Below are 18,603 nucleotides of genomic sequence, written 5' to 3' on the forward strand. Positions count from 1 at the left end.
ACAGTGCAACAAGCATAATTCACTAGTTCATGGAAAATAAAAAAAACGATATAAAACAATTTAAAGGGACTGCTGTTCCACCTGCGAGTTGGTTAAAGGACCAATTTAGGAAGAAACTTACTTCATGAACAGTTAACCAGTCGTGAAGATGCACCCAGTTATACACCGGCAAACATCAGAAAAAAATCTGAAAATGCAACGTCATGAATGGCCTATATACGCACAACTTAATAGTTTAAAAACACATTTAAAAATGTTTTGGAGTGCATGTACGAGTTTAAGACCTTTTGGCTTAATTGTCGGCGCAGAAATCAATATGTGCCAGGAGCTCTCTGTGCTGCCTGGTGGGATACTGCGCCTTGGCACTTCGGATACTCCAGGAAGCACTCGTCCAGCAGGTTTGAACGCCGGGGTGATGGATTCGGGGTACCGATCCTCAACCGGTCATCAAAATCGGTGTGGAGATTATAAGGCGATTCAGTGTAATGAAATTCATGGAGGTGCTTCACTGGCTACAACCGCATTTGCTCTTTTGCCTTGTGCAACTCTTTCCGAACTTTGTATATCTGGTGTTGTGTGTTCTGGTTATCCAACTTTTTGTTTTCCAGCTCCGACGTACATATCTGAATCTGTTGCTCCAGGAAGGCGATCCTCTTATTTTCTTGTTGTTGTTTCGATAAACATTTTCAAAGAACCTCAGCCTGAGATGAAAGGGCATCATATAGTTCCTTTTCCTCTTCAAGTTTTTGTTTGGTTATTTCTATTTCGGTCTGCAGCCTCTGCACTTTTTCTGCCATATGCTTTTTTTCACTTTCTCTCTGCTGATTTTCTTCTGCAAGCTGCGTGTGCAGGGCATTATTTAAATGCGCTGTTTCTCGACGTTTGTTATCATATTTCCTTTTTAATTCAGTAATATCAAATTGCAGCTGAGCAGTCTTTTTTCATTCTTCTTCGAGGTCTTTTTTGCTGCCACCAAGTGCTGGTCATAGTACTTTTGCTGTTTGTCCAGTTACTGACCTTCTGAACTGCTTTCTTTGGATTTATGTTGGAGTGTTTGGTGCGCCGTCTCAAGCTGCTGCTCCAAGTCATATATTCTGGACACCAATTCCTTAACGTAAGCCTCACGTTGTTGGTCATATACAAGCCACTGTTGTTTTTTTTCCAAGGCATCTTTTAGCTGGCTTTCAATTACATTTTGTTCCACTGCCACCCCACTTTGGCCTACACTGCTTTCCTGTGAAACCTGGCTGGCAATGGTTCTGTTTTCAAGCTCCACACATCTGGCGGTGACCGTGTATAGTTATTTCTTCAGGTTGTTAGTCTCTTCAGAAAGGGACTTGTACAGTTGTTCCCACCTTTTGGCTTCCGTCGCATTAAGCTGAGAGTTTATGGCATCACCATCTTTCAACTTCAGCTTCTCTTTTAAATGTAGGATTTCTATCCTCTTCTCCGAAAGCTCCTGGCTGTTCTTTTCCTTTTCAGTTTCCAGTGCAAGTATTTTCTCCAGAAGCTGTTTTCCCTCCATATCAGTCAGTTTGCCTTTAGAAATTTCCTCCACAGCCTTTTTTAGAACTGAATTTTCTTTCCTAAGTTTCTCCAAGTCTGTATCACATTTAGAAACTGCAGCTTTGAAACCAAGTTTGTGGTTAATTAGATCTTTAGCTGTCGTCGCTGTCATTTCTAGAAGCTTCTTTTCCTTTAATCAGTCTTGGAAGGGAAATTGCGTACAGGAAATTGTGAAAGAAGAGGGCTGCAGGCAAGGGTTCGATCTCCAGGCTAGTGCTCCGCAAAGAGTAAAATTGTCAGTCTCTTCAAACAGAGCACTTGCGAAGCTTACACCTTTTCCTGCTTCTTCAGTTTGAGTATCGCGGCTGTGTGGTCAGACATCACTTCCGATTCTCGTACGTCTCGCTGAATTTCTCTTCTTAATGGACGAGGTTGAAAAGAGAGATTTTTTTATCAGCTGCTGGTTCAATGTCGGGTGCAGAAATGACCAGGGGTTATCTATGTGGTACCCGCAGGATACTGCATCTGTTTTGAGGAAAACACATTGGTGACCCTACATTGTGGCCCTGGTTATGTCCATTGATGATTAATGTTTCAGTTGGTGTGATTATAGATTACTCCCAGTGCCCAGCTTGGTTCTTCCTGGTTTGAATACTTGTAACCTGAAAGACAGACTCAGGAAGTATCTATATTAAAAAATAATCATCAGATTGGGTTGAAGTGAAGTGGCCGAGGTGGCTTTTTTGGCCAATAAATATTTGGAAGATCTTAGTATGTACTAACACTCTCTATGTTGTACCAAGTCTGTTAGCCTCTGCTACATTAGCCAGAGTCATGACCTAATGAATAACATGTGAACTTTTTGTTGGATGGGTGCTGGGCTCGTCATATTTCACTATAATCTTTCATATACATAATGTGTGTGATCACCGTAGTGGACTAAGAGGGGATCCATGGAGCCCACTGTGATCTGTCCAGATTCAATTCTAAAAGTGTGTTAGTCTCTGCCCCAAAACACAGTCCTTACTTGCATTGTAATGCATGTGTTCTGTACCTCATTGTAGAATTTGGCGAGTCGGTGTTCTTGTCATATACATTGACTAGGGAAGACTTCAATCTTATGTAGGCAAACCAGTACTATAATGTATCATTCCTGGATATTTGCCACTTATATCTACATTTAAAAGTTAAGGTCACTAGCCCTATAAACTGTGTGCTATGACAGGATGTAATGTGATTTGTTGTAACTTGTAATTCGCTGATCCTCATGTAAAGTGCTCTGATACCTCCGGGTCTAGCCAGCGCTATATAAAGCTCTGCAAATAAGAAAAAAAATTAATTAATAGAGCGCAGCTGTGGGGTGATTTACACTTTTCTGTGCTTGGCATAGTGTGCCAGCCTTCTTGTATTTTCCTGTTGCTGTCATTGCACCCAGATATATGATACAGAAAGTAACATCATACCCAGGGCATTAAGTGGGATAAAAAACTGGGGGGTCTCGCAAAGGGGCATGGCCAGTGTAATTAAGGGCATGGCTTAAGACACATAAGCTAAAAATCTATACTTAGCATAGTGTACCGCCCAACTTGTATTTTGCTGTTTCTGTCACTGCATCCAGATATATGATACAACAAGGACATTCATATCTACAAGTTAAGACTATTCGCTTTGTCAGTGGTTGTTAGTTGCATAAGATAAATAAGCAACAACTATGGCTTGTATGTAATATTGAAAACGTTTCCAGTTAAAGCCCTGGTGACACCACAACGATGTTGCTGCCCCTTAGTTTCAAAAAGAGAAGGGAAGCAAGTGTTAGTGAAGAGAATACTCAGTCATTTACACACTTGCAGCTGCCATCTGCTTAGACCTGCATCTTGGCAAGATTAAAAATCTTGCCAAGGCCTAACCAGCCTTCCACCCTTCTTAGTTCGTTCAGGTGAGCACGGTTACATAGAGCAACTGTTTAGAAATGACAAGATGGCGAAAAATGCTCCTTATAGAACCCCCTAACATCGATATGCAGAGAGGCTACTTCGGAAGCCTTGCCATTCCACACTCGCTGTCTTCTCTGACAGATCCTTTGTCCTTTTTTCTTCCACTCCCCAGCTGCTCTCGCCATCTCCTTCTCTTCTTTTTCTTCTTCCTCATATCAGTCCCGCTCCACGTTTACCCACTTTCCCCTTCTCCACATCCCATTCTTGTCTCCATTTCCCTCTCACTGCCTGTTCTTTGCTGTCTCTCTTACCGGTTTTCCATTCTCCGTTCTCTCTCCCAGTTCTCCAAAGCCTCTGGCTGCCTTTCTCTTTCCATCCCTCTCTTATCAATTTCTCCATTACCCCTTCCCCATTTCTCGTCTTTACGCCCTGACTTTTTTTCTACTTTGTTCCTTTCTCCCCCTTTCTTCGCCACAAAATCCTATTTCTCACTAGTCTCCTCTCATTTTCCTTCAGGCTATGTTCCGATTTTGAAAACACATACCCACTATCCCTGAATATTACATGGAAGCACATTTAGAATTTGGACCAGTGTGCCTCTGCAGTGTCGGTGACCTGGCCAAAAAGGACATGAAAAAGCTGAAATTGGATCATAAATCCAAAGCTGTTCTAATCAGGGGCCCCAAAAATAAGTTTGGCCCAGGGCATTCAAAATCCTTAAGATGTCCCTGTGCATTTGTGAAAGTTTTCATGTTAATCGCAGCACCCATCATGAGCTGTAATTAACACGAAAACCTTAACAAATGCACCCAAGCCTATAAAGAAAATAAATGCAGCAACGTAGCTGCCAAGGTTTCAAATTGCAACGTGGGATTTTTTCATAATGTCACTGTAATTATTAGTGCCATTTGAACAGGTTTATTGCTGGTGGCGCCTGGTGTGACAAAGTTTGTTGGTGCCCCAATGACCACCTCCACCACTGATACTCTCATTACCAACCTTTAACAGTGACCCTCAAGTCTCCATAACCACTCTCTCTTTCATATTTATTTTGTTTAATAGTGCCACTCATACCAGTGTAAGGTGTTAAGCACTTTACATTGCATACACATTACACAGAGACACTGAATCATAGTGTGTAAATCAGTGTATAGGAAATGTTACATCAGACAGAGGAATAAAATGTCTCTTGTTAACAGAGCTGGGCTGCTAGGGTTTTAATCAAATGTTTGGAATGATATTTGGCACTGCACACACGCACTGTGTGGTTCCTGGCGCACATAGCCATGGCTGCAGCGCACAGAGACCCTACACTGCCGCACACAGAGGAAAAAAATTGAAGGAACATTGGTTATGATATACTTCTAGCAGAAAAGGACTGGCCACCAGAATTTGTCAGGGAGTGCCCACATGGCGAGGCCATCATTATGCCTGCCTTCTCCAACCATGTTCCAGTCCACTTAAAATATACATTAGCCAGGAAATGGGCAGTAGCCCAAGCCCCAGTACTGTGTAAAAATCATGTAGGATGGGATGAGGACTCACCTCACCATAAAATCCAGTTAAAAAGTCAACCAACTGCACAAAGGCAGCACCAGTTAAGCAAGAAGCTAAAAAACAGGTCAGGGAGATCTTAGATCAACTTGAATATCAGGGGGTGATTCAAACATGCACCTCATCAATGAACAATCCTTTGTTTCCTGTCTCCAAACCAGACAATACATATCGTCTAGCTTTGGATTACAGACACTTAAATTCTTGTTGCAAAACATTTGCAGTGCAAAATGCACATAGTACAGCATTAATGAATAACATTGTGCGTAAGAAATATAAAACCACATTAGACATTTCAAATATTGCAACAGAAAGCAGATATTTGACCGCTTTCTCAATCATGGGGAACCAGAATCAATTTTGTCGACTGCCCCAGGGATTCAAAAACAGCCTGGGGTTATTCTCAGCAAGGGTAACAGAGTTACTACAAACTTCCGATGACGAGGCATTGTAGTATGTCGATGACATATATCTAACAGACGATGACCTTTATAGGCACTTGAACAGGGTGAGCACCATAACGTTCGGCTTCGCCTCAGAGGGGTACAAATTCAATTTTAAAAAGTCAAGAATTGCCCTTCTCAATGTCCTATTCCAAGGATATGCACTATCAAGTGAAGGCAAAAGCCTGGCAGCCAACTTTTTAAAGAAGTGTGCGCTGCTCCAACCTCCAAAAACAATGAAAAATTTACAGTTGATTCTAGGTTTCCTGAATTTTGGAAGAACTTACATTTTAAATTACGCAGAAAGGGTGAAACCTCTCTACGAATTAATCAAACCTATTATTAAAATCACACATTGGACACAAAAACACACTGAAATTTTGCGTTCACTCCAAACAGATATGTTAGCAACGAAACACTTGCAAACACGCGTAAACGTACGCAACTTAGTGATCCGAATAATTCCGGGTCAGTGCGGATTCACCTACTTAACTTTTAATGAAGGTGAAAAAGTATCAATTGCATACAAAGCCCCCTTGTATACACAAGCAGAAATGAAATTCACTTCTACAGAAAAAATTCTGACAGCAGTTCAAACCGCTGTAGCAAAAGAAAGAGCCCTAGCACAGGGGAAACACATTATGATAGTGACTCCTGTACCAGCCCTGGAGGCAGTGACAAAGACTAGCATTCCAAATGCAAAAGCTTTACATCTGAGATGGATACAGTGGTTTAATTCTCTTGCTGCAACTGATGTTGAATACGTTTTTGATCCATAGTTGAAAACAGAAGCATTCCTGCAATATGAACACGAATGTCCTCTGCCTACTGAAATTCTCCCTCTTGACCAGTACAAATTTATAATTTATACTGACGGATCTGCACAACCCGCTATGGAGAGTAAACAAGCTTACAGTGCAGTGTGTGCTATCGTTAAAGGTCACATGCGAGATGGCAAATTCAGACCAATAGTCACAAAAACCCAATCTGTAGGAGATTGTACAGCTCAGCGATCTGAACTACAAGCATTTAAGATTGCACTTGAAAATACAGATAGCGAATTCTCCACACTAATAGTGTGCGATTCTTTTTACTGTGTTCAATCTTATAATGAATATTTACAGAATTGGATTCAAAACGGTTTCAAAGATGCAAAAGGTGGCACAATTAAGCTCAAATTGCTTTGGGAACAAGTAGTTCGGTTGTGAAACTGACTACAAAACACTCATGTGATACACAAGCTGAGTCACCAACGTGATGGCATTCACATTGAAGGGAATTCATTGGCTGATGAAGCCGCAAAAGGGGCTGTGCAAACGGCTTCCGTAGCTGCAATCACTCGTTTAAAAACAAAATTAGACAGCGAAATAATGCTGGCTGTCAGTGCATCAAGCAAAGGCAGCGGTGCGGCATTACCTATAAAGTTTCCACTCAAATGCTCATACATAATTGATGCGAATGGCGTTCCGTTTGCTCGAATCCCTGGATTCGGGGAGAGAGTAATTCCAAACAGGGAACGTAGAGCAGCTTTGATTTACGAAGCACATCTGGGAGAGGGTCTGATACATCAGGGGATCTCAAAGACAATTTTAGAACTAAAAGAGATGTACTGGTGGCCAGGGATAATCACTCACATTCACATTTTCATCAATAACTGTATAGCATGCAATAGAGATCGCAGTACAGAATGCCACCAGATACCTGACTACAACATAGCCAGCCCCGAAACACTAAGTCTAGGTTCCTATGGATATGGCCTCAGCGCTTGGCTGACGCTCAAACTGTTATAAAAGATTTTCGAGTCTTTATCGGCACATACGCAATAGGCACACAACATTCTGACCAGGGTCCTGCGTTTAGCACTAGGGCTTACAAAGAATCCATGGCCAGTTTGGGCGTAGCATTGCGGTATTCTTCTTCATTTCATCCTGAGGGAAATTCTGTTGTGTAAAGAAAAAAACGGGACATAAAGCAGTCTATAACAGCTAGGGTATTAGGTTCGGGTGATGGGTGGGTCAAACATCTATATGGGGTCCAGCGAGCACTAAACAACTTGCCAAGAAGTTCTCTAGGGGGTGTCACTCCATATGAGGTCCTGTTTGGGACTAGAATGTTGGTTCCGGACTTAGATATGAAAGGCACAGTGGTGGAAAACAAACAATTTGATGTCAAAGATCGTTTGGCTGTTTTACAGGACTTAAATGATTTAAGAAAGCAACAAAGCAACATGATCCTGAAGCCAACCACCACTGAAGAAAATCCGGCCGTCCCAGCAAGGCCTGTCTGGATCCCAAAGCTTGGGGATCTAGTCAGAGAAAAGATCACGGATAAGAAGGAATTTGGGCCTCCGTACAGACAACCATTACCTGTCCTAGCAATCCACGGATCAAGAACAGTACTTTTGCTGCCCCTGGCTGGTAAAACGTAGAAAAGATTTGTGTCTATCGACCTGATCAAACCACACTATGTGGCCGATACTGAATAGTAGGCCAAGTGGACTCCGCCAATGTTGTCGACCTACTCCTTTAGCTACAATCCAAGAGGTTCAAACTGAGAGACTCATCACTTTTAAAGATTCAACAGTAAGAAATAGAGGACTAAGCAACAACGCTATGGACCTTGTACCTCTTGAGACCCACATAACAGTTCGTCCAGATACTCCTGTCTACCACGAAGTAACTAGTGATCAACTGGTTCCAGCTATTTCATCGACGATGGATGCAATTCAAACCATTTACAGAACTGCTTCTGGCTATTTCATGAACTTTGATACGTTTTCTGAGGATCCCAGCGAGCATGAAACGACGTCAGTACAAAGAACTTTCAAAGAACAAGCAACAGACTTTTTTCATCTACTGAAAAAGAATTATCTGGTTTCACCATGGATTGAACTATGGATTGTTTTGGGAATATTCTTCTTTCCACTTTGGTTAGCTCTGGTAATAACTCTGGGTATGCTGATTAATGGAAGATATATTCAAATGGACACAGCAAGTACAAGAGTGAACTTACTTCTCCAGCCACACAAATCATTCCATCATGAAGCAAGAGACTTGTCAGCAGTGAACATCACAGCTATTCCTATACCTGATGGTAAAGTTTGGGACAAAACCGAATATAATATTTTTGGCCCGTCGGAGCTTTTGAAGATTCCACATTTATTTAAAATTTCATTAAGTGACTTTATTACCTCCAGTACCTTATCTGATGATTGGGACTTTGAGACTGTTAATAATATGATGTCTGATCTAGAGATGTCAACTGCATTCACAAATAAGGAATATTTACAAGGTTCATCAGACTAACAAATGTATTGCTACAACCACAATGTTCATCATTTCCTGCATAAATCTGCAATGCCCAGTAATGTATTTATGTATAACCAATTGGAATATTGTCTGAAGCCACCAAAGGGTAGCTCAAAAACATTTGCAATGAAATTTCCATATTTTTCAGGGTTTGATGTGTCAAATAAAGAATCATTTTACTTTAAAAATGTCAACAAGACAGGAATGAAAAATATGTTAACGAATACCAAACAAATGTATTCTGCAGCCTTTATTGTCCAACTGTCAAGACAGGGTTACGACTTTTGGAAAGACAATATTGAGACAAAAACTGTCTGGGGTACTAAAGATTGGCAAGTATAGGGAGTAGAAGCTTTGTTTACAGACTGTATCATCCCTGAGCAAATTATGTTTTTGAACGACACTGTCCAACAAACATCATGCCTTGGATTAGCCAAGATAAAAGACATGAACACATCGTCTATACCTGCTCCTACAAGTCAAAACACTACAAAGGGGGAGGTCGACGTACATACTATTTTGCATCACAACAGATCAGATCCTGAATGGGAAAAAATGGTTGCTCAGGCCCTTAGACACAAACAACTGTCAAGATAGAGTCCTGAAAAAAACACAAGGTTTTACCTTTCATAGGCCAGACCCACGTTATGTCTAAAGACATCATCCGGGGGTAGTAACAACTTACAGTGTAGGGAAACTTTGCCTTGATTGGCTACAGAAAGCTATACTAGAGGATGTAAAACAACACTTAACTTTACTTCAAGAAGACGCAGACCTTAGGGAATTCTTGTTAGGACCAATAAAACCGCATCAAAAATGTTTCACATATACCGGTATCTATGCTGCTTATAATGAAGCATGGAAGGTCACCCAAGCAGAGACTGCAGAACGAATACGAGAAATTGATCGTATTGATTTAGAGAAATCTCTGTCTGTAGTAAACAATGGGTTAACGACTTGTCCAGGATATATTCTTTGGAAAGCATTGTATCTTCTGTCATAGACATCATGGAACAAGACTTGGTCATGTTGCAACATGGTCAGTCTCAGTTACGTTCTATCATGCTATTAGACTGGACGCTCCAAAACCTGCGTTCTGGCTATGTGCCTTGGCGTTTAATCAATACTACGTCACAGTTTGCAGAATTCAATCTCACCGACAGACAGATCAAACTGGTGCCAAGGGGAGCAGACTATACGATGCTGAGCATTGAAAAACTGGAGAAATTACCATTCCCAGTGGCAGAAAAACCAGCTACTGAGTGGATCATACATGGTAAGATTACTCTGCCTGTTACGACTTTCCATTTTCAGTATTGCCTAAAAAATATACCAGCAGGCAAATATGAAAGGTTGGGTAAAGAATACATCAAGACATCCTGGGATTTACCTTACACACACAGATGTTGAAGTGGGGGACGTGAAGTGTTTCTTAGCGGTGAAAATTGTGAACACGCACTAAGCGGTTCATGAGCGCATCGTCCAAAATTCTGGGTTTACCTCATCTATGAGAATTAAACACCACTTGGTTTCTGTCATTCAGACCAATTTGGCAAGATTGAATCTTACCTGTTCTACGCTGCCTGCTATGCGGATGAAGAATGCGTGTTGGACATTTGTCTGACACTCCCATCAGTCATGCTTACGGATATCGATACTCTGCTGAACCCGATAACAGCCCATGCTATGTGTTGTCCCCAGCGGCAACCAATCCTGATGGCAGCATTCATTGAGATCTCACAGACGCAACATTCTACTGCTGAGGTACGAGAGGAAACAGCAGGCAAGCAGATAACTTCCAATCCAAACATTGCTGACGCTTCCCATTCTGAAGGCGATAGTTCGCATCTCTGTGCTGTTGATCTTCTACACGAGGTATTCCAACTCTCACCCACAACGGTAGATGACTTGTTGTCTACAAGTTTAGAACATTTTATGTTTTCTCCATCCACACAAACTGACTTTTGATTCAAGTGACCAGTGTTCCGGACAGACTCTGAATTTGGCCTTCATTCTTTTTCAAACATGCTACTGACTTTGGAATTTTTTCCTATGCTAAATTTTTTTTTCCAAGTTTGTATTTTTTCATTTTCGGCACAGTAATCTGCTTATAGTAGAACTATTTATAGAGAACAGAATTCTTTGATAACACTTCCTGGGACAGTATACGACCTTGTCATGAATAACAATTTGACTTGAGTAACCTGATACGAAATGGTTTTGGCCCCTTTTTTCTTCTGTTTTTACGAGCCATTTCATCACATGTATCTATTTTGGTTCATTCTTTTGGCATTCCAATGTGATCCTATGCTTAGAATGAAAAATTTCCGTTTATATGTACAACACTTTTTATGCATAGCAATGGTTTTGTAATGTATTTTTAGACAATAGGTTTTAGATATGTTTTTAGCGTATTTTAGCAAACCAATGCGATACTCTGTTTTAAGATATGTTTAGAACGTTTAGGATTTAGTAACGCCATTCATACAAAACTGGACTGGGTGTTTTGTGTAGATTTAGATTCCGTTTATAGGTATCCCAATTTATGCCCTTCCCATTATTCCCATTCCACATTATTCCATTCTATGTCACATTCCCATTATTTGGACATAAAAATCCGACCCTTATTTAGACTTTGTTCGTACAAACCAAATACAGGCATGGCCACCTACATCCGTCCATCCATGTCACAATGATTTCTTGGCAAACCAGACCCTTAAGTCTTGAGGAATTTCCCCCAGCTTGAATATTGATTCCTCCAAGAACTCATTAAGTATGCATGAGCATCTATTCCTTAGGGGTTCATTCATGACGTTGCTCTGCCTGACTTTTATGTCAATACTGGCATTCCTAGACACCTTCAAGGTATAAATATACCAGCACTTGCCTTGGCAAATTGCGGTTCCCGGAGGATTCGATCCAACCTAGACTATGCGGTTTGCCACGGCAAGTTCGGAAGGAGATCGAGTTCCAGTCTGATGCACTGACCTGACGCTGTCATCCTCCTCGCAGAGAATCCAGCCCCAGTGCTCTCTGACTTCCCTTGCGGGGGCTTAGACTATTGAGTCCAGAAAAGCGATTCCAACCTCTCTCATTCCCAGGTATTGAGCTGACTAGAACTTTGAGAATCTTTTGGCAACTCTTGGCTAAACTAAATATAGCTAGCTATACTTTAGAAGTAGCACCTACTTCAAACCTCGTACTGCACTTAGGTTAGGTACACTGGGGTAGAACAATTTTTAAGCATCAGATGAGTATCACATTTTAGCATATGTTATTTATGTATGTATTTTGATTAATATATGTCATAGCTACAAACCATGCTATTGCAGTATTATTTTATCTTACTGCTAACCTCGTACATATTGTACTTCGCAGTCTGTCTTACAATTGTAGCAATTCATATCTATTGCACGAGAAATAAGACTGTTCAATATACCCTTTTATTGAAAACGCCCGTCTCTCTATTTCTGTGCAACTCTGTAGAAACGAAGCATGCACGATTGACTGAGTGAAACTGTTATCTATTGTTTCCACGATTCTGAGACTGTTCCGATTCTAAAGGGAAAAAAAGTTGTCATGTTAATGCAGTTGTCAGAGACGAATCCCTTCTTGTATATTCGAGAAGTTTCTAGTGACCTCTGAGTTAGCTGGCACACACAAGTAATTACGTTTAATATACTCGATAGAGACATCCTGAGCTTAGTCCTATGTCAAATCTATAGTGTATGTTATTCCAATGCGCAGAGCCTATCAGGGATATAGGAACTACACTACACCATCATGGTATGTTGTAAGCGCCACATTGGAATCGGAGAGGCCCGCACATTCCATGCTAGTAATATATACCGTGGATTATGATACGAGTGCGTGCAACCCATATACTCTGCATGTAGCACATACGGTAGCAGGTTAGATGTACACAATATCCTGTCAATGTGAACATGTAGAGTGTGTGGTGTGGAATAAAAGGAGTATACTCGTGTGGTAGGGTTCCGGTGTTCCAAATATCTCCCAGTCCCCATCTACAGGCCCAGCTCTTCAGCAGCAAGGATCCAGTAGATGCCATTTTGCCTCCCAATGGTGGAAATGAGTGATCCAGGGTCATGCACACCACATTGTTAAAGTCCCCCTATCACCCAGGGCAGAGCACACCATTTTAAGAGTACTGTGGACAGTTTACTACACTAGGGCAGGCCCAAACCAACTCCCAGAGAAAATGCTGAGTAATTTGTGGTGGAAATGTATCCCTTCCACCTGCGCTATAGTTTATTATACTCAAGATGCGTTAGGTAGGTCTCCTGCAGAAAACCTATCTGCACTTTATGGTATTTTAGAGATGCATAAACTGAGTATCTAAGAGAGGGGCTGCATAGCCCATGTACATTCCATGTTGTAATGCATTTGGATACCATGCCTTAAGTGTGTTCATGTATATGAATTGGGATGAAGAACAAGCTTGTGTGTGGTCATACTGGAAGATATTGTCCAAGATCAGTAGCAATCGAGTGCAGCAGCGCCTGAGCAAACCTTTCTTAAAACAGAATGCCAACATGGCTAACATGTAATACCAAACTGCTCAAACCTATAGCTGTATTATATTTGAATAGAATAGCTCTTAAAAAGTGTAGGTGTGTGGGTCCTGACTTTTCAGCACCATCAGCAACTTATTCACCCAGTTAGAGGAAAAATAGAGTTCCATCAGTGACCTCCCAATAAGTTACAAGGGAAATGAATGACCTGGCAATCTCCGTAGCCAGGTGCACACCTGGGTTCTCCTCCCTCTTCACCCCCACATCTTGGAACATCTAATTATTCATTAAGATGCATACAAAGCCACAGCCACAAGTGGGTGACTCAGTAAAGGAAATAATATATCCATCAGATAATCCCTTCCGACATCTGCGGGGTAACATCTAACAGTGTTAGAGAGTAAGTGTCAGAGGGACATGCTGCTGAGGAGCCCTCATTGTCATTTGACCGAGCTGACATCATTTCTCTGTCAGAGTCTTTGGTTAAAACCAACATCGATTCCGCCTCCCTAACTGCTCATTGTCATGCTTTGATTATTTGTTCCAGGTTGGGTACAGCTGTCAATTTGGGTGCACCAGTTCTGACTTGTCGTTTTAGTCGGTATGCAGTTTCCATAACGTCTCCTCATGCACTACTACTGTCGACTGGTCTAAGGCCCGTGAATTTCCCTGATGATTCTAACCAATCTCATGTGTCTTGTGGTGTTTCAAAGAATCATGGGGCATATTTACAAGCCCCTTACGCCAGATTTGCGCCACCGTTGCGTCACTTTTGTGATGCAGCGGCGGCATAAAGCCAGCACCATGCTGCGGGCTATTTACATCGTGAGGCATCTAGGGAGTTGCGTCACGTTGTAAAGCCTTGTGCCACATGTGGGCATTCCTGCATAGGGGGAGGCGTTCCGGCGCAGGAACGCCTCCGAAAAGTGGCTGAGTGAAATCTACATGATTTCACTCAGTCACTTTTACGGCCATGCTGCGTCAAAACCCTGCGCCTGCTTGAAGCAGGCGTAAGGATTGACGCAGCATGTTAGGGATAGGGGCACCCCGATCCTTGCTGGAGCTGCATCGTGCTTGCGACGCAACTCTAGCAATGCGCCGCCTTTCCGCGGGGGGATGTGACACGCATCTGCCCATTCGTGCGCCACGGTGCGCCACGGTGCGCCGCATTGTAAATGCGGCACATCAGTGGTGGCGAACGGGTGGGCAGATGCGTCGCAACTCTTCTGGCGCATCCCTGCTGATTAGAAGAGATGCACCAGAAGTAGTAAATCTGCCCCCATGTTTTTGCGATCCATCATTAAATGTAGCCACGCAGGAAACATCAGAGAGTATTGGATGTTGAGCTGCCTAAGTTGCTGCTTTATTGCTACGAAAGAGCTCTGGTGGCACTGCACACTTATGGTGGAACCTGGAAAAACTTCACTCTGGTATTTCCTACCAGTCTTCCTGCATCTTCCGAGTTTCTCCTAAATAGAGTCTCTGTCACGATAGTGGAGCACTTTGAATAGGAATGGACGAGGATTCGAGCCTGGAGCAGGCCGCCGAAGATGGACATGGTGTGCTCGTTCAACTGTGAAGCAGAGAGACAGTGACGTTAAAGGTAACAGTTCCCTTAGCCATTTTTCTGTGCATTCCACTTCATCATGGCCATCCACTACCTCCGAAGGCCAATTATGCAAATGTTGTTGCAGTACCCTCGATACTTCAGCGTCTTCCACTCTATTATACAGATGTCGAAGTCTGCTTTCCCACACTGTCCGTTGTAGACTGTACCTCGGTTAGTGCATGATCTATTTTAGTGACACAGTCAGAGAGTTTCATGTGATCTGCATGGAAGAGTGTGAGGTCTGCTTTCACACTATCAATTTTAGATTCCAGGGAGACTCTGAAGCATTCTATGACTTGGAGTATCGCATTAACTCTGTCCTCCGGCACTGGTTTCTGGTGAGTGTTAGAGTCCTTCTCTATCACAGTGGAAGACCATGAAGGGGTTCTGGAGTCTGCTCCTCTGTATCGCCACATTTTGACTTCTTGTGAGGCAAAATACCTACTTCCAGCAGATATCGGTCGTACACAATACTGTTTATGTGTCTTCGTGACACAGTTGTGGCTTACAACTTAAAAACCCCGCCTGCTGATAGCTAGTAGGTAGCAAGTATGCACACTACATCTGCCCACCAATTTCACACATGTCATCTAGAAGCCTGATGCAGAAGAGAAAGGGGGGCCTTATTGTGTTGCAACTCAATGTCTGGCCAAAGTCACATGGTACTGCTGCTGCCCTTTTCCAGATTTGTGGCAGTGTAGCCTCAATATATTATGGGCAGGCCAGAGCTTCACAAGTTATGTATCTAATCCACATGTGCTGTACCCTGACACACCACAATGTCCCCAATAAGTTCACTCCAAGACTCCCATAGACTGAGACAGAGGTCAGTCACTCAAATGCCCATTAGTAAAGTGTGTTTAAGTGCAACAAGGCAATCGATAATAGAAAAAGCCTATTTAGGAAGGCCTGTTGGGCTCTCAGAAGCGTTACAAGATGACTGGGCTCCAATCCAACTGAGATAATGATGAATATATACAAAGTGAAATGCATTAGCATAGCACTTTATGGGGTGGGCATATGGGGATTCAAGAAATGTTCAGAAGTGCAATTAATAGAAAATGATTTTTTAGATACCTTCTAGCACCCCCCAAAAGTACTTCAGTATACATATCGCATATCGTACTTGCTGCCCCTTTTCTTGCAAACATAATTAAGTTAGAACCAATTCTGCTGTGGCATACCATCTGGACCTCAAAATACACAGACCTCAATCGAGCAATAGCAGGCGATTGTCTTAAATCTACTTCATATTCACGTATTGCATAGTTGGCGTACATCCAGCATTTTTTTTGTGACATGGCCCATCCTCATTACTTTAAGAAACCAGAACTGTTAGTTACTATCAGTAGAAAAACGTTGAAAAGGGAAGCTATGACACATTTGGAAAATCTCAAACTGATTATTGAACTCCCAAAACCCAGTGTTTTAAAAAATCTAATGATATTAACTACTTTTAATATGCAGCCTTATCTTAAAACTGTTTCAAATGCAAGGCATAGGTTTGTTCTTATGCTTTAAGACTGGATATATTCCATTGATTATGTAGTTTTTCTACTATGAATGACTGGTCCACAAAATTAATAAACTGTCCCTGTGATGACAGGATGCCCCAGAACACTATGCACGTGGTTCTTTTTTGTAAATTTTATACCCAATGTAGGAAACAGTTTGTCTCTCCGATGATTAGACAATTATGTTTCACACAATGTCATCCTGCATATTTGATTTTGCAATCATTGCCAACATTAGAGATTTGTTGTGGAATGTCATCATTTTTATGGGCTGTTTTTTATGCTAGGAAGAATATCTCATTAGTTACTACCTAGAACACGGCACAAGAGTATAAACTCGAGGGGCACAGGTAGTATGAGCCATGAGAGTAAGAGAAATTGGACAAAAATGCAAGAATCATCGTACTACTTGAAGTAGAGGCCCTTCTTTAAAGATCATTAGATCCATTATAAAATAGTCTTCTGCATGATTAAAGTTGTTTCTGATTTAAAGCTTGCCTATACTACATTAAAGCATTGTACCCATCACTACTGGCAACATACCTAGCTAAACTAGCAAAAACATAGCGAATAACACGTTACTTCCAATAGAATTTGGTATTTGTATTGTTAGGTGACATTTGCATATTGTTCTGTTGCTACTTGTGTGGTCTTTAGGTTCTCAAGCTTGTCATGTAAGCTGCAGGTCAGAGCATGCATGCACTGTTGCAGACATGTGTGGGTGCAATGTAGCGTCTTTGAAAAAGTTTAGTTACATGCATAAAAGTTTAAGTGACAATCTGAATTGAGGAGAAATTATTTTATATATTTATAAAGTTTTGCATAGCACAAACAATACCCAAAATGGTGTCAGAGCGCTTCACATCATAGGGTATGCGGGATACAGTAGTAGGAACAAACAATCAATCAAATGATGGGAGTAGCAGGCTAAAGCTGGAGTCAATGGTTGCACATAAGAGCAGACGACAATCAGAGCATCAAAGTAATAGGCAGATAGATAAAGAATAAACATACTGTGTCTTTGGAAAAAAACGTATTCATTAGTATACTTTTCCGTTCATTTTTGAAAGAAGAGGTAAGTGAGATTCAACAAACTTCCAGTGGCAAAGAGTTCCATATCTTTGGAGCATTTCCTGAGAAGGCTCCGTTGCTCGTTCTCTCGTTTTTTGGAAGATCTGTGGTTTCAGTAGTAATGAGTTTGCACTTCATGAATGTCTGCATCCCCCTGATAACTCAAGCTTATGCACCAGATATATCGGGGTCTTGAAATGTAGGGCTTTCTGAGTCATGCACGCAATCTTTATTCGTCCTGGGTGAAAATTTCGTTCCGTTCGCGGAAATTGCGATAATTTGACATTTTCGCGTTCCGCGGAGAGCGCGAAAATGTCAAAATTTCCGGTTTCCGCAGCTTGGCGATAATTTGTTTCTTGCTCGCGCTGTAAAATAATACATTCTCGCGCGCGCGAGATCGCCTTACCTGAATCCCTGCGATCGCCGACAAGTTTTCTTGATCCGGTCGCGTTCTCCATGAGATGTTGTATTGTTTTTAGCCATTTGCGCTGTCTCGCGACAGTTCGCGCCCGCAGTGACATCATGCGTCGCGCGATCACGTCTTTCTTCTCGCGATCATGCACCGCGAGACAACTCAAAACAAGATGGCCGCGCCCGCAAGCAACCACATGGGTAAGTTGGCGACCCGCAACCATGCAGAAAATCTCGCGAACATGCGGGAAAAAAACTTCTGCATCTTCACGATATTTCCGCTTGTTTGCGATAATTTTAAACATTTTCGCGATAATTTGCGAAAGTTAATTTCGCAAATTCCGCCCACCCCTAATCTTTATCAGAATTCTTGCTTTATACGGGAGCAATTGTAGAGATTTTAGGGCTGGAGATATATGATCCTTTCTTTTACCACCGGTTATCAGTCTGGCTGCAGCATTAAGGAAGGCCCTTAGGACGGCAATGTTGTGTTTAGGAAGACTGCATAGGGTGGAGCTTCCGTGGTGAAGTCTAGGAAATACAAGAGCTTATAATGCCAGATTAAAGTTATCGGGTGATAGAAAGGGTTTGAGTTTCCTTAGAATATTCATTTGGTGATTAGCTCCCTTGGTTGCATTGCTTATCTGATTCTGCATATTTAGGCGTTTGTCTACAGTGACTCCAAGGGATTTAGCAGACTCATTAATGCGAGGTGTACGGT

The 18,603-nt window shown here is 41.9% G+C and overlaps 1 pseudogene; it reads right to left on the reverse strand.

Moving 5' to 3' along the window:
• Positions 1-292: 292 nt before the first annotated feature.
• LOC146799393 (centrosomal protein of 55 kDa pseudogene) lies at positions 293-1,678 on the reverse strand (annotated as a pseudogene).
• Between the last annotated feature and the right edge of the window lie 16,925 nt (positions 1,679-18,603).

The sequence above is a fragment of the Triturus cristatus genome, chromosome 9 (genome assembly GCF_964204655.1).
Source record: "Triturus cristatus chromosome 9, aTriCri1.1, whole genome shotgun sequence".
NCBI classification, from domain to species: domain Eukaryota; kingdom Metazoa; phylum Chordata; class Amphibia; order Caudata; family Salamandridae; genus Triturus; species Triturus cristatus.